The 13,603-nt window shown below is 41.8% G+C and overlaps 1 non-coding gene across 1 annotated transcript; it reads right to left on the reverse strand.

Moving 5' to 3' along the window:
• Positions 1-1,224: 1,224 nt before the first annotated feature.
• Positions 1,225-1,332, reverse strand: LOC130971839 (small nucleolar RNA R71). Its single transcript, XR_009083045.1, has one exon. It is a non-coding gene; the product is annotated as a small nucleolar RNA R71 (small nucleolar RNA).
• Positions 1,333-13,603: the final 12,271 nt, after the last annotated feature.

Genomic DNA, 13,603 nt, shown 5'->3' on the forward strand with positions numbered 1-13,603 from the left:
ATTTTTTTTCAAGTTTTCAAAGTTTTTCAAAACCAAATCTTTTTCAAATCATATCTTTTCAATCAAATGTTTTCAAAATCAATTTCTTTCCTTTTTCAAAGATACTTACTAACAATTAATGATTTGATTGAACATTTTTTGCCTTTTTTATTAAGGAAGGTTTTATGTTTGAATCATATCTTTTCTTGTTAGGCAAGTCATCAATTTATTTTTAAAATCACATCTTTTCAAATTGTTTTCAAATCATATCCTTTAAAATTGTTTTCAAATCATATCTTCTCAATCACATCTTTTTAAAACCATAACTTTTCAATCAAATCTTTTTAATCACATTTTTTTTAATAGTTTTCAATCAAATCTTTTTAATTTTTAATTTCAAAATCTTTTTCAAAAATCACTTGATTTCTTTTTCACTTTTAATTTTCGAAAATTATCAATCAAATTTTCAAAATGTTTTCAAAATCTTTTAATTGAATTTTCGAAAATTCTCTTCCCTCCTTCCCACATCCTTCTATTTATGGAGTACCACTCCTTCTAAATGCACAATTCGAACCTTATCTAATTAAAGTTCGAATTCTTCTTCTCCTTCTTCTTACTATTTCTCTTTTCCTCTGACACTTCAAGGAATCTCTATACTGTGACATAGAGGATTCCACATTTTCTTTTTCTCTCCTCTTTCATATGAGCAGGAGCAGAGACAAAGGCATTCTTGTTGAAGCTGATCCTGAACTTGAAAGGACCTTGAAGAGAAAGCTAAGAGAAGCTAAAGCACAACTCTCTTTAGAGGACCTGACCGAATTCTTCAAGGAAGAAGAACACATGGCAGCCGAAAACAACAACAATGCCAATAATGCAAGGAAGGTGCTGGGTGACTTCACTGCACCTACTCCTGATTTCTATGGGAGAAGCATCTCTATCCCTGCCATTGGAGCAAACAACTTTGAGCTTAAGCCTCAATTAGTTTCTCTAATGCAACAGAATTGCAAGTTCCATGGACTTCCAATGGAAGATCCTCATCAGTTCTTAGCTGAATTCTTGCAAATCTGTGACACAGTCAAGACTAATGGGGTTAACCCTGAGGTCTACAGACTGATGCTATTCCCTTTTGCTGTAAGAGACAGAGCTAGAATATGGTTGGATTCTCAACCTAAAGAAAGCCTGGACTCTTGGGAAAAGCTAGTCAATGCCTTCTTGGCAAAGTTATTTCCACCACAAAGATGGAGTAAGCTTAGAGTGGAAGTCCAAACCTTCAGACAGAAGGATGGAGAATCCCTCTATGAAGCTTGGGAAAGATACAAACAATTAATCAGAAGATGTCCTTCAGACATGCTTTCTGAATGGAGCATCATAGGTATTTTCTATGATGGTCTCTCTGAACTATCCAAGATGTCTTTGGATAGCTCTGCTGGAGGATCTCTTCATCTGAAGAAGACGCCTGCAGAAGCTCAAGAATTGATTGAAATGGTTGCAAATAACCAATTCATGTACACTTCTGAAAGGAATCCTGTGAACAATGGGACTAGTCAGAAGAAAGGAGTTCTTGAGATTGACACTCTGAATGCCATATTGGCTCAGAACAAGATATTGACTCAACAAGTCAATTTGATTTCTCAAAGTCTGTCTGGAATGCAAAATGCACCAAACAGTACTAAGGATGCTTCATCTGAGGAAGAAGCTTATGATCCTGAGAACCCTTCAATGGAAGAGGTGAATTACCTAGGAGAACCCTATGGAAACACCTATAATTCTTCATGGAGAAATCACCCAAATTTCTCATGGAAGAATCAAGAGAGACCTCAACAAGGTTTTAATAACAATAATGGTGGAAGAAACAGGTTTAGCAATAGCAAGCCTTTTCCATCATCTTTTCAGCAACAGACAGAGAGTTCTAAGCAGAGTACTTCTGACTTAGCAACAATGGTCTCTGATCTAATAAAGACCACTCAAAGTTTCATGAATGAAACAAGGTCCTCCATCAGAAATTTGGAAGGACAAGTGGGACAGCTGAGCAAGAAAATTACTGAACTCCCTCCTAGTACTCTTCCAAGTAATACAGAAGAAAATCCAAAAGGAGAGTGCAAAGCCATAAACATGGCCGAATATGGAGAGGAAAGAGAGGAGGAGGACGCCACTGAGGAAGACCTCAGTGGGCGTGTACCAATCTCCTCTGAGTTCCTCAATGAGGAACCATGGGAATCTAAGGCTCAAAATGTGACCATGGAGATTCCACTGGACTTACTTCTGCCATTCATGAGCTCTGATAAGTATTCTTCCTCTGAAGAGGATGAGTATGTCACTAAAGAGCAAGTTGCTAAATACCTTGGAGCAATCATGAAGCTAAATGACAAGTTATTTGGAAATGAGACTTGGGAGGAAGAACCACCTTTGCTCACCAAAGAACTGGATGACTTGTCTAGGCAGAAACTGCCTCTAAAGAGGCAAGATCCTGGGAAGTTTTCTATACCTTGTACCATAGGCACCATGACCTTCAAGAAGGCCTTGTGTGACTTAGGGTCAAGTGTAAACCTCATGCCCCTCTCTGTAATGGAGAAATTAGGGATCTTTGAGGTGCAAGCTGCAAGAATCTCATTAGAGATGGCAGACAATTCAAGAAAACAAGCTCATGGACTTGTAGAGAATGTTTTGGTGAAGATTGAAGACCATTACATCCCTACTGATTTCATAGTCCTAGAGACTGGGAAGTGCATGGATGAATCCATCATCCTTGGCAGACCCTTCCTAGCCACAGCAAAGGCTGTGATTGATGTTGATAGAGGAGAGTTGATCATTCAAGTGAATGAAGAATCCTTGGTGTTTAAGGCCCAAGGACATCCCTCTATCATCATGGAGAGGAAGCATGAAGAGCTTCTCTCAAAACAGAGCCAAACAGAGCCCCCACAGTCAAACTCTAAGTTTGGTGTTGGGAGGCCACAACCAAACTCTAAGTTTGGTGTTGGGAGGTTCCAACACGGTTCTGAGTATTTCTGAGGCTCCATGAGAGTCCTCTGTCAAGCTAATGACATTAAAGAAGCGCTTGTTGGGAGGCAACCCAATGTTTTATAGCTAATTATTTTCTTTTGTTATTTTATCTTTTTTGTAGGTTGATGATCATAAGAAGTCACAAAAACAATGAAAAAAGCAAAAACAGAATGAAAAACAGGAAGAAAAACAGCACACCCTGGAGGAGAAGAAGCTGGCGTTCAAACGCCAGTAATGCTAGCTGTTGGGCGTTTAACGCCCAGTCTGACACCATTCTGGGCGTTTAACGCCAGAAAGGGGCACCAGACTGGCGTTAAACGCCAGTAAAGGGCAACAACCTGGCGTTAAACGCCAGGAATGGGCACCAGCCCGGCGTTTAACGCCAGAAATACCTCAAAACGTGATTTTGAGCAACATTTGGTGCAGGGATGACTTTTCCTTGACACCACAGGATCTGTGGACCCCACAGAACCCCACCATCACTCTCTCTCTTCTTCCCCCATTCACCAATCACCTCAATACCTCTTCCCCAAAAACCTTTCACCTATCAAATCCCATCTTTCTCTTCACCACTCACATCCATCCTTCATAAATCCCCACCAACCTCACCCTTCAAATTCAAACCACTTTCCTTCCCAAACCCACCCATCATGGCCGAACCATTACCCCCCCTCTCTCCTATATATACCCTTCTTCAACCCTTCATTTTCACACAACCTAAACACCCCTTCTTTCCCTTCTTGGCCGAACACACTACCTTCCCCCTCTTCCTCATTTCTTCTTATTCTACTCTCTTCTTTCTTCTTTTGCTCGAGGACGAGCAAACATTTTAAGTTTGGTGTGGTAAAAGCGTTGCTTTTTCGTTTTTCCATAACCATTTATGGCATCCAAGGCTGGAGAAACCTCTAGAAAGAGGAAAGGGAAGGCAAAAGCTTCCACCTCCGAGTCATGGGAGATGGATAGATTCCTCTCAAGGGTGCATCAAGTCCACTTCTATGAAGTTGTGGCCTTGAAGAAGGTGATCCCCGAGGTCCCCTTTTCACTCAAAAAGGGTGAATATCCGGAGATCCGCCATGAGATCCGAAGAAGAGGTTGGGAAGTACTCACCAACCCCATTCAACAAGTCGGAATCTTGATGGTTCAAGAGTTCTATGCCAATGCATGGATCATCAAGAACCATGACCAAAGTGTGAACCCGAATCCAAAGAATTATCTCACTATGGTTCGGGGGAAATACTTGGATTTTAGTCCGGAGAGTGTGAGGGTGGCGTTCAACTTGCCTATGATGCAAGGAGATGAGCATCCTTATACAAGAAGGGTCAACTTTGATCAAAGGTTGGATCAAGTCCTCACAACCATATGTGAAGAGGGCGCACAATGGAAGCAAGATTCAAGAGGAAAGCCGGTTCAATTGAGAAGGCATGACCTCAAGCCCGTGGCTAGAGGATGGTTAGAGTTCATACAACGCTCAATCATTCCCACTAGCAACCGGTCCGAAGTTACCATAGACCGGGCTATCATGATCCATAGCATCATGATTGGAGAAGAAATAGAAGTTCATGAGGTTATAGCCCAAGAACTCTACAAGGTGGCGGACAAGACCTCCACTTTGGCAAGGTTAGCCTTTCCTCATCTCATCTGTCACCTCTGTTATTCAGTTGGAGTTGACATAGAGGGAGATACCCCCATTGATGAGGACAAGCCCATCACCAAGAAAAGGATGGAGTACACAAGAGACCCCTCTCACCATGAGATCCCTGAGATTCCTCAAGGGATGCACTGTCCTCCACAAAATTTTTGGGAGCAATTAAACACCTCCCTAGGAGAGTTGAGTTCCAACATGGGACAACTAAGGGTGGAGCATCAAGAACACTCCATTCTCCTCCATGAAATTAGAGAAGACCAAAGAATCATGAGGGAGGAGCAACAAAGACAAGGAAGAGACATTGAGGAGCTCAAGCACTCCATAGGATCTTCAAGAGCAAGAAAGAGCCGCCATCACTAAGGTGGACCCGTTCCTTGATTTCCTTGTTCTTTATTCTTCTGTTTTTCGATTTTTATGCTTTATGTTTGTCCATGTTTGTGTCTTGTGATCATTAGTATCTTAGTGTCTATGCCTTAAAGTTATGAATGTCCTATGAATCCATCACCTTTCTTGAATAAAAACGTGCTTAATTGATAAAGGAAAGAATTGCATGAATTCTGAATTTTATAATAGTTTAATTATTTTGATGTGGTGGCAACACTTTTGTTCTCTGAATGTATGCTTGAACAGTGCATATGTCTTTTGAACTTGTGGTTCATGAATGTTGGCTCTTGAAAGAATGATGAAAAAGGAGACATGTTACTGAGGATCTGAAAAATCATTAAAAATGATTCTTGAAGCAAGAAAAAGCAAGAAAAAAAAAGAGAAAAAGCAAACGAAAAAAAGGGAAAGAAAAAAAAAAGAAATAAAGTTGTGATCCAAGGCAAATAAGAGTGTGCTTAAGAACCCTGGACACCTCTAATTGGAGACTTTAGCAAAGCTGAGTCACAATCTGAAAAGGTTCACCCAATTATGTGTCTGTGGCATGTATGTATCCGGTGGTAATACTGGAAGACAGAGTGCTTTGGGCCACGGCCAAGACTCAAGAAATAGCTATGTTCAAGAATCATCATACTTTACTAGGAGAATCATTAACACTATCTGGATTCTGAGTTCCTAAAGAAGCCAATCATTCTGAATTACAAGGGATAGAGTGAGATGCCAAAACTATTCAGAGGCAAAAAGATAAAAGCCCCGCTCATCTAATTAATACTGATCTTCATAGATGTTTTTGGAATTCATTGCATATTCTCTTCTTTTTATCTTATTTGATCTTCAGTTGCTTGGGGACAAGCAACAATTTAAGTTTGGTGTTGTGATGAGCGGATAATTTGTATGCTTTTTGGCATTGTTTTTAGTATATTTTTAGTATGATCTAGTTAGTTTTTAGTATATTTTTAGTAGTTTTTAGTTAAAATTCACTTTTCAGGACTTTACTATGAGTTTGTGAGTTTTTCTGTGATTTCAGGTATTTTCTGGCTGAAATTGAGGGACCTGAGCAAAAATCTGATCCAGAGACTCAAAAGGACTGCAGATGCTGTTGGATTCTGACCTCCCTGCACTCGAAGTAGATTTTCTGGAGCTACAGAAGCCCAATTGGCGCGCTCTCAACGGCGTTGGAAAGTAGACATCTTGGGCTTTCCAGCAATATATAATAGTCCATACTTTGCCCAAGATTTGATGGCCCAAACCGGCGTTCAAAGTCACCTCAAGAAATTCCAGCGTTAAACGCCGGAACTGGCACCTAATTGGGAGTTAAACGCCCAAACTGGCACTAAAGCTGGCGTTTAACTCCAAGGAGAGTCTCTACACGAAAAAGCTTCATTGCTCAGCCCAAGCACACACCAAGTGGGCCCGGAAGTGGATTTTTATGTCATTTACTCATCTATGTACTAGTTTTCTATAAGTAGGACCTTTTACTATTGTATTTAGAGAGACTTTTGGGTAGCTATCTTTGTTTTATGCTATCTTAGACCTTTGGGAGGCTGGCCATTCGGCCATGCCTAGACCTTGTTCTTATGTATTTTCAACGGTGGAGTTTCTACACACCATAGATTAAGGTGTGGAGCTCTGCTGTACCTCGAGTATTAATGCAATTACTATTGTTCTTCCATTCAATTCCGCTTATTCTTTATCCAAGATATCACTTGTTCTTCAACATGATGAAGGTGATGATTGACGCCCATCACCATTCTCACTCATGAACAAGGTGACTGACAACCATTCTTGTTCTACAAGCATCTGAGGCTTAGTGAATATCTCTTGGATTCCCGATTGCACGATGCATGGTTGATCGCCTGACAACCGAGTGCTCGCCTGACAAACGAGCCAACCATTCCGTGAGATCAGAGTCTTCGTGGTATAGGCAGGACTTGATGGCAGCATTCAAGAGAATCCGGAAGGTCTAACCTTGTCTGTGGTATTCTGAGTAGGATTCAATGACTGAATGACTGTGACGTGCTTCAAACTCCTAGCAGGCTAGGGCGTTAGTGACAGACGCAAAAGTATCAATGGATATTATTCCGGCCTGACCGAGAACCGACAGCTGAATTCCGCTATGCCGTGACAGGACATATGCAATCGCTTTCACTGAGAGGATGGGAGGTAGCCACTGACAATGGTGAAACCCTACACGAGCTTGCCATGGAAAGGAGTAAGAAGGATTGGATGAAGGCAGTAGGAAAGCAGAGAGACGGAAGGGAAGGCATCTTCATACACTTGTTTGAAGCTCTTACACCAATGATATACATAAGTATCTCTATCTTTATCTTTATGTTATTTTCGTTCATCATCATATACATTTGAGTTTGCCTGACTAAGATTTACAAGATGACCATAGCTTGCTTCAATGCTAACAATCTCCGTGGGATCGACCCTTACTCACGTAAGGTATTACTTGGACGACCCAGTGCACTTGCTGGTTAGTTGTGCGAAGTTGTGTAATGCCATGGAATTGAACCACCAAGTTTTTGGAGTTCATGACCAGGGATTATGAGAGTTGTGAAAAGTATTGTTCACAATTTTGCGCTACCAGTGACTATACTACATCTACTTCCAAATTTGATGGAAGAAGCATCTCAATCCCTGCCATTGAAGCAAACAATTTTGAGCTGAAACCTCAACTAGTTGCTCTAATGCAACAGAACTGCAAGTTTCATGGACTTTCATCAGAAGATCCCTATCAGTTTTTAACTAAGTTCTTGTAGATCTATGAGACTGTTAAGACTAATGGAGTAGATTCTGAAGTCTACAGGCTCATGCTTTTCCCTTTTACTATAAGAGATAGAGCTAGAACATGGTTGGACTCACAACCTAAAGATAGCCTGAACTCTTGGGATAAGCTGGTCACAGCCTTCTTGGCTAAGTTCTTTCCTCCTCAAAAGTTGAGCATGCTTAGAGTAGATGTTCAGACCTTCAAACAAAAAGATGGTGAATCACTCTATGAAGCTTGGGAAAGATACAAGCAAATGACCAAAAGGTGTCCTTTTGACATGCTTTCATTGTGGACCATTTTGGATATATTCTATTATAGTTTATATGAGTTCTCTAAGATGTCACTGGACCATTCTGCAGGTGGATCCATTCCCCTAAAGAAAATGCCTGCAGAAGCTCAAGAACTCATTGACATGGTTGCAAATAACCAATTCATGTACACTTCTGAAAGGAATCCTATGAGTAATGGGACGCCTCAAAGGAAGGGAGTTCATGAAATTGATGCTCTGAATGCCATATTGGCTCAGAACAAAATGTTGACTCAGCAAGTCAACATGATTTCTCAGAGTCTGAATGGATGGCAAAATGCATCCAACAGTACTAAAGAGGCATCTTCTGAAGAAGAAGCTTATGATCCTGAGAACCCTGATAAATGAATTTCTGCCGGTATAGAAATCATCAGGTAACCAATCGTAGTATAGTCTAAACTGACGCAAAATCCATTATCAAAGTAATTCTACAATCTATAATCGAGAGTATTAATCTCCCGAGTCGTTCTTCCCTAGGAATGCTACAAGGATGCATGCTATTGGTTAAGTGGTCTTTTGTGGCTTGAAGAGTGTGGCATAAAAGTGCTAATAAAAGAAAACAACAATCAATCAATATTAAAAGCCTTGGCCAAGGTTGAACATTGGAAGTTCCATCACTATAGCATCCTTCAATTGTGATAACAAAGGAGTGTTGCTTCACTTAGTTAACCCCTAATCATAGAGAAAAGTCAAGTAAAAGTAACTAACTTGAGTCACAAGTCCTAGTCTTACCCTAGGGAAGTCAAGCTTTAGTGCACTCTAAGTCAATTAGCAATTCTCAATTCTTAATCAGCAATTGACATCCATTATTCAAGTGTCTCCAATGACTCAACCACTAGGCCAAGTGAGGGGTGATGACAGGTCATCTTAGCCTAGTTTCACTAGCCTTTTTCTTTTGTTTTCATTTGAATTATGCACTTTCTTGAGCTCTAAGCAAGCCAATTTGGGTAGATTTTCATGCTTCCTTTGATTGAATCAACCATAGATGAATTAATGCAATTTCATGAGATTTTATGCTATAATTGTTACATATTGTGAAAGAATGAATATCCCATGATTTTGAGCATAGCTTTGATGAGTTTGGTTGATTAATGATAGGTGAAGAAAGCTTGGAGAAAGGTTGAAGCAAGAAGGAATGGCTAGGAGGAAGAGAGGACAATGGAATAAGTGAAAATGAACCAGGAAGCAAAAAGCTGTACCAAAAGTTAGCCTCAAACTTTTGCACAAACTTTTGGGTGAAAAGTTAGCCCCAACGTTAGCCCCTAACTTTTGGGCTAACGTTGGCACATGAAAAGAACACCCTGGGCATCAAAAGTTTGCGCCAACGTTAGCCCCTAACTTTTTGGCTAACGTTGGCGCATGAAAAACACACCCTGGGAGCAAAAAGTTTGCGCCAACGTTAGCCTCTAACTTTTGGGCTAACGTTGGCGCCACACACCACAACAGCTTGAAGGGGTATACTTCCAACAAGAATAACTTGAGCTACAGAGCTCCAAATGAGGTGATTCAAGAAGCATTGGAAAGTAGGATTCAAGAGCTTTCCAAGCATATATGGCACTGCATGGTGGACACTAAAATTGAGGGAGAAAACTACCCCGCAATGTGCATAAACGAACATGGTGGCAACCTGCAGTGAGGCCAACTGACCTCTGCACCTTCAACGGAGTATAACTGGAGCTGTAGAGCTCCAATTGATGCGCTTCCAACGGCAATGGAAAGTCGACATTCAGGGCTTTCCAAAAATGTATAATAGTGTGGGGTGGACAATACGTTTGAGCCTCCAGAACTGGCGTTTTCGCCAAAGTTTGAGGCAAACTTTACCTCAAACGCTGCACACCAAAGCCAGCAACCATGCCCTCTTCAAATGATCATAACTTGAGTTGTAGATGTCCAATTGAAGTGATTCCAAGTGGGTTAGAAAGCTGACATTTAGAGCTTTCCAACCATATATGATAGTTTATATTGAGCATAAAATTGGCAACATGACAAGAGGACAAAGTTGGCGCCATAAAAGTGCATAAGGGAGGCCAACGTTGGAGCAAAAGTTAGACCCCTAACTTTTGCACCAACGTTGGTATCAGCAAAATGGGGAAGCTGATATGAAAAGTTGGAGTAAAAGTTAGCCTCAAACTTTTACTCAGACTTTTACTCAAACTTTTGCAAAACCCCAACCCGGTTCACTTGGTTCACTTCGGTTCCTCTCCAAATTCCAAGAGCAATCAACCAAGGCCTCTCTCAACCCAATTCCATCAAGAGCAAAGGCCCAATTGAAAGCTTGAAGACCATTTGAAGAAAGTGTATAAATAGGATAGAATTCAAGTTCTTCAGGGAGCTTCCCTTTAGTTTTGCTTAGTAGTTTTTCGGAGAGCTTTTGGTATTGAGTGATCTTAAATTTCTTAGTTTCGGGGAAGGAGAATTCAATTCCCTTCCTCTTAGTTTTATTGTTTTCAATTTCAATTACTTTGTCTTGGATCTTGGGTTGGAGAATTGAAGAAATTCTGTTTCAATCTCATCCTTGGATCTCTCTGTTTCTTTACTGCATAATTGAGTTTAAATTTCTGTTAATTGCTCTTCATCTACTTTCTTTGCAATTTACAATTTCTTTGCAAGTGTTCTTGTTGGATCTAGGAAGGCATTGAGATCTAGACTTGGTTTTCTAGTCTCTTGGGTCCTGAGATCCGGATTTCCCATTTACCACTCCCTGTTTAATGTTTCCATGCTCATTTACTTTTCTGTTTAAGATCCGGTTTGATCCAAGCCATTCTCTAATTCTCTGCTTGTTGCAATTTTACTTTTCCTTGTCTAATTTCTGCAAATCCAACTCCCAATTCCCTTTACAATTCACGCCATTTACATTTCTTGCATTTAAGATTTTGCAATTTACATTTCTTGCGTTCTAAGTTTCTGCCATTTAATTTCTTGTTCTTTAAGATTCAGCACTTTAACTCCTGTTCTCTTTATTTTCATGCCAATTACCCATTCCCTTTACTTTCTATGCAATTTAAATTCTGCAAATCACAAATCACTCAACCAAATCTTGATTCGCTTGACTAAATCAACCACTAAACTAAAATTGCTCAATCCTTCAATCCCTGTGGGATCGACCTCACTCCCGTGAGTTATTATTACTTGATGCGACCCGGTGCACTTGCCGGTGAGTTTTGTGTCGGATCGTTTTCCGCACATCAAGTTTTTGGCGCCGTTGCCGGGGATTGAATAGATTGACAATAATTAAGTGAGGTGGTGGTCTAGATCAAGCATTTTCTTTATTTTTGTTCCCTGTTTTAGATTGAAACCAAGGTGTTTGAGTTTATGCCTCACTAAGAAATTCTCATCTGTGATATGAGTAATTTCAATTTTCAATGGTGTTGTGCTTTCCAAAATACAAATGGAGTTCAACTCATCTTGCAGTCAAACAAAATTTTTCAGGATATCACCCACCAGCACCAACCTCTAATGGTGGCTGGGGATATCACCAAGAATTAACAGATTCTGAGCACTCCAATCTATGGAGACTTGCTTCAGAGACACAAGATGAGCAGGAGAAGCATATGGGATACTGTTCATACCCTGACCGAGCTCTCCAAACTCGGGAAGTTCGCAGAAGGTCCGACCTCGTCCCAAAGGCCCACGCCTGAGGTCGGACCTCGGACAAATAAAGAAGAAGGCCCATCAAAAGGAACGAAGCCCAAAACCTAAAGGCCGAAAAAGGCCTAGGAAAGGCGGTTCCACAAAAGATAGAGATAAGACTCCCAAAGATAAGATAAGATAAGAATATCTTATCCAGGGAAGATCACGGCCAACTACTATAAATACACTGGAGCACCCAGGTATAACACACATTCTACATTCTACACATATCTGCTTGGACCCATGCTAACTTAAGCATCGGAGTGTCATTGCAGGTACAACCACCCGCCGCTCAGCGCAACAAGCTCGGGTCACGGAACCCTCACCTCGGGTCTCACCAAGACGACCGAGCTCCACGTTTCAGGTAACCCTCGGAACATTGGCGCCGTTGCCGGGGACCCTGGAAGTCATCCCTTTACCATGGCGGACGATCCTCTCAACAATAACCACGCTGAACAAGAGGAGGAAATTGACACCGGAGAACGACCGGACAGCCCTCTATCACCACGCACTCCAGGAGGAAACAAACATAATCGCCCAAGTACATCACTCCCAAACAAAGATCCACAAAATCCCGAAAGAGAGAAGAGCTCGGAAATTCTAGAAGCAATCCGGGCACAACAAAACCGACTGAAACAACTCGAAGAGGACATAAAGAAGCAAAAAGAAACCGAACAAGATCTGAGAAGGGAGGCTCGCAAGCGCAGAGAATTAGAAGAAAAACTACGGAAAATAGAGGCCAACCTGAAAGATCGAACAGAACGCGACACCACCCCCGAAGGCAATCATGATCCCTTCACAAAAGAGATCATGAAGGAGAAGGTACCGCGAAACTTCAAACCACCCGATATGGATCTCTACGACGGCACCACCGATCCAAGTCACCACCTCAGCAACTTCAGAAGCAGAATGTACCTAGTCGACGCCTCCGACGCGATTCGGTGCAAAGCCTTCCCCACCACTCTCACCAAGTCAGCCATGAGGTGGTTCGACAACCTGCCACCGAGATCAATCACCAGCTTCGAAGACCTAACTAAGAAATTCCTAACAAGGTTCTCCATTCAAAAGGACAAGGCAAAACATGCCCCCAGTCTACTCGGGATCAAACAAGGTAACCAAGAAACTCTCCGAGAATACATGGAGCGATTCAACAAAGCCTGCCTGGACATACAACACTTGCCCACTGAAGCAGCTATCATGGGATTGGCAAACGGCCTAAAGGAAGGACCGTTTAGCCAATCCCTCTCCAAACGATACCCGACCTCCTTATACGAGGTGCAAGAGCGGGCAGAAAAATATATCAACATGGAGGAAACCTCCCAGCTAAGAGACTCTTCTAGGAAGGAATCAACCTACCCACTCCGAGACCGAGATCGAGAACAGAAAAAGAAAGAAGAGTCCAACTCGGACAAACCACGGAAGTACCACAGCTACACTCCCCTCCGAGTTTCCCTGGTAGACGTCTACAGAGAGGTATGCCACACCGAAAAAATCCCACCGCCCCGACCTTTAAAACACAAGAGAGCGGGGAGAGATCGGTCCGAATACTGTGAATACCACAAGCTCTACGGTCATTCTACTAATGACTGCCACGACCTGAAGAATGTTATAGAAAAGCTAGCCAGAGAAAGAAAGCTCGACGGATACATAGCAGAGAAAGGAGAAGAGACCAGGAAGAGAAGACGAGGAGACAATGAAGGTCGGGCCGAACAAGTCCCGCGAACCCCTGAAAGACACGTTCACATGATAAATGGAGGTTTCGCAGGCGGAGGAGCATCCAGATCCTCGCGAAAAAGACACCTCAAAGAACTCTATCATGTCCGAGAAGACAGTCCCCTGCCCGAGTTACCCACTATCTCATTTACCCGAGAGGATGCTCAAGGGATAA

The sequence above is a fragment of the Arachis stenosperma genome, chromosome 3 (genome assembly GCF_014773155.1).
Source record: "Arachis stenosperma cultivar V10309 chromosome 3, arast.V10309.gnm1.PFL2, whole genome shotgun sequence".
NCBI lineage: Eukaryota > Viridiplantae > Streptophyta > Magnoliopsida > Fabales > Fabaceae > Arachis > Arachis stenosperma.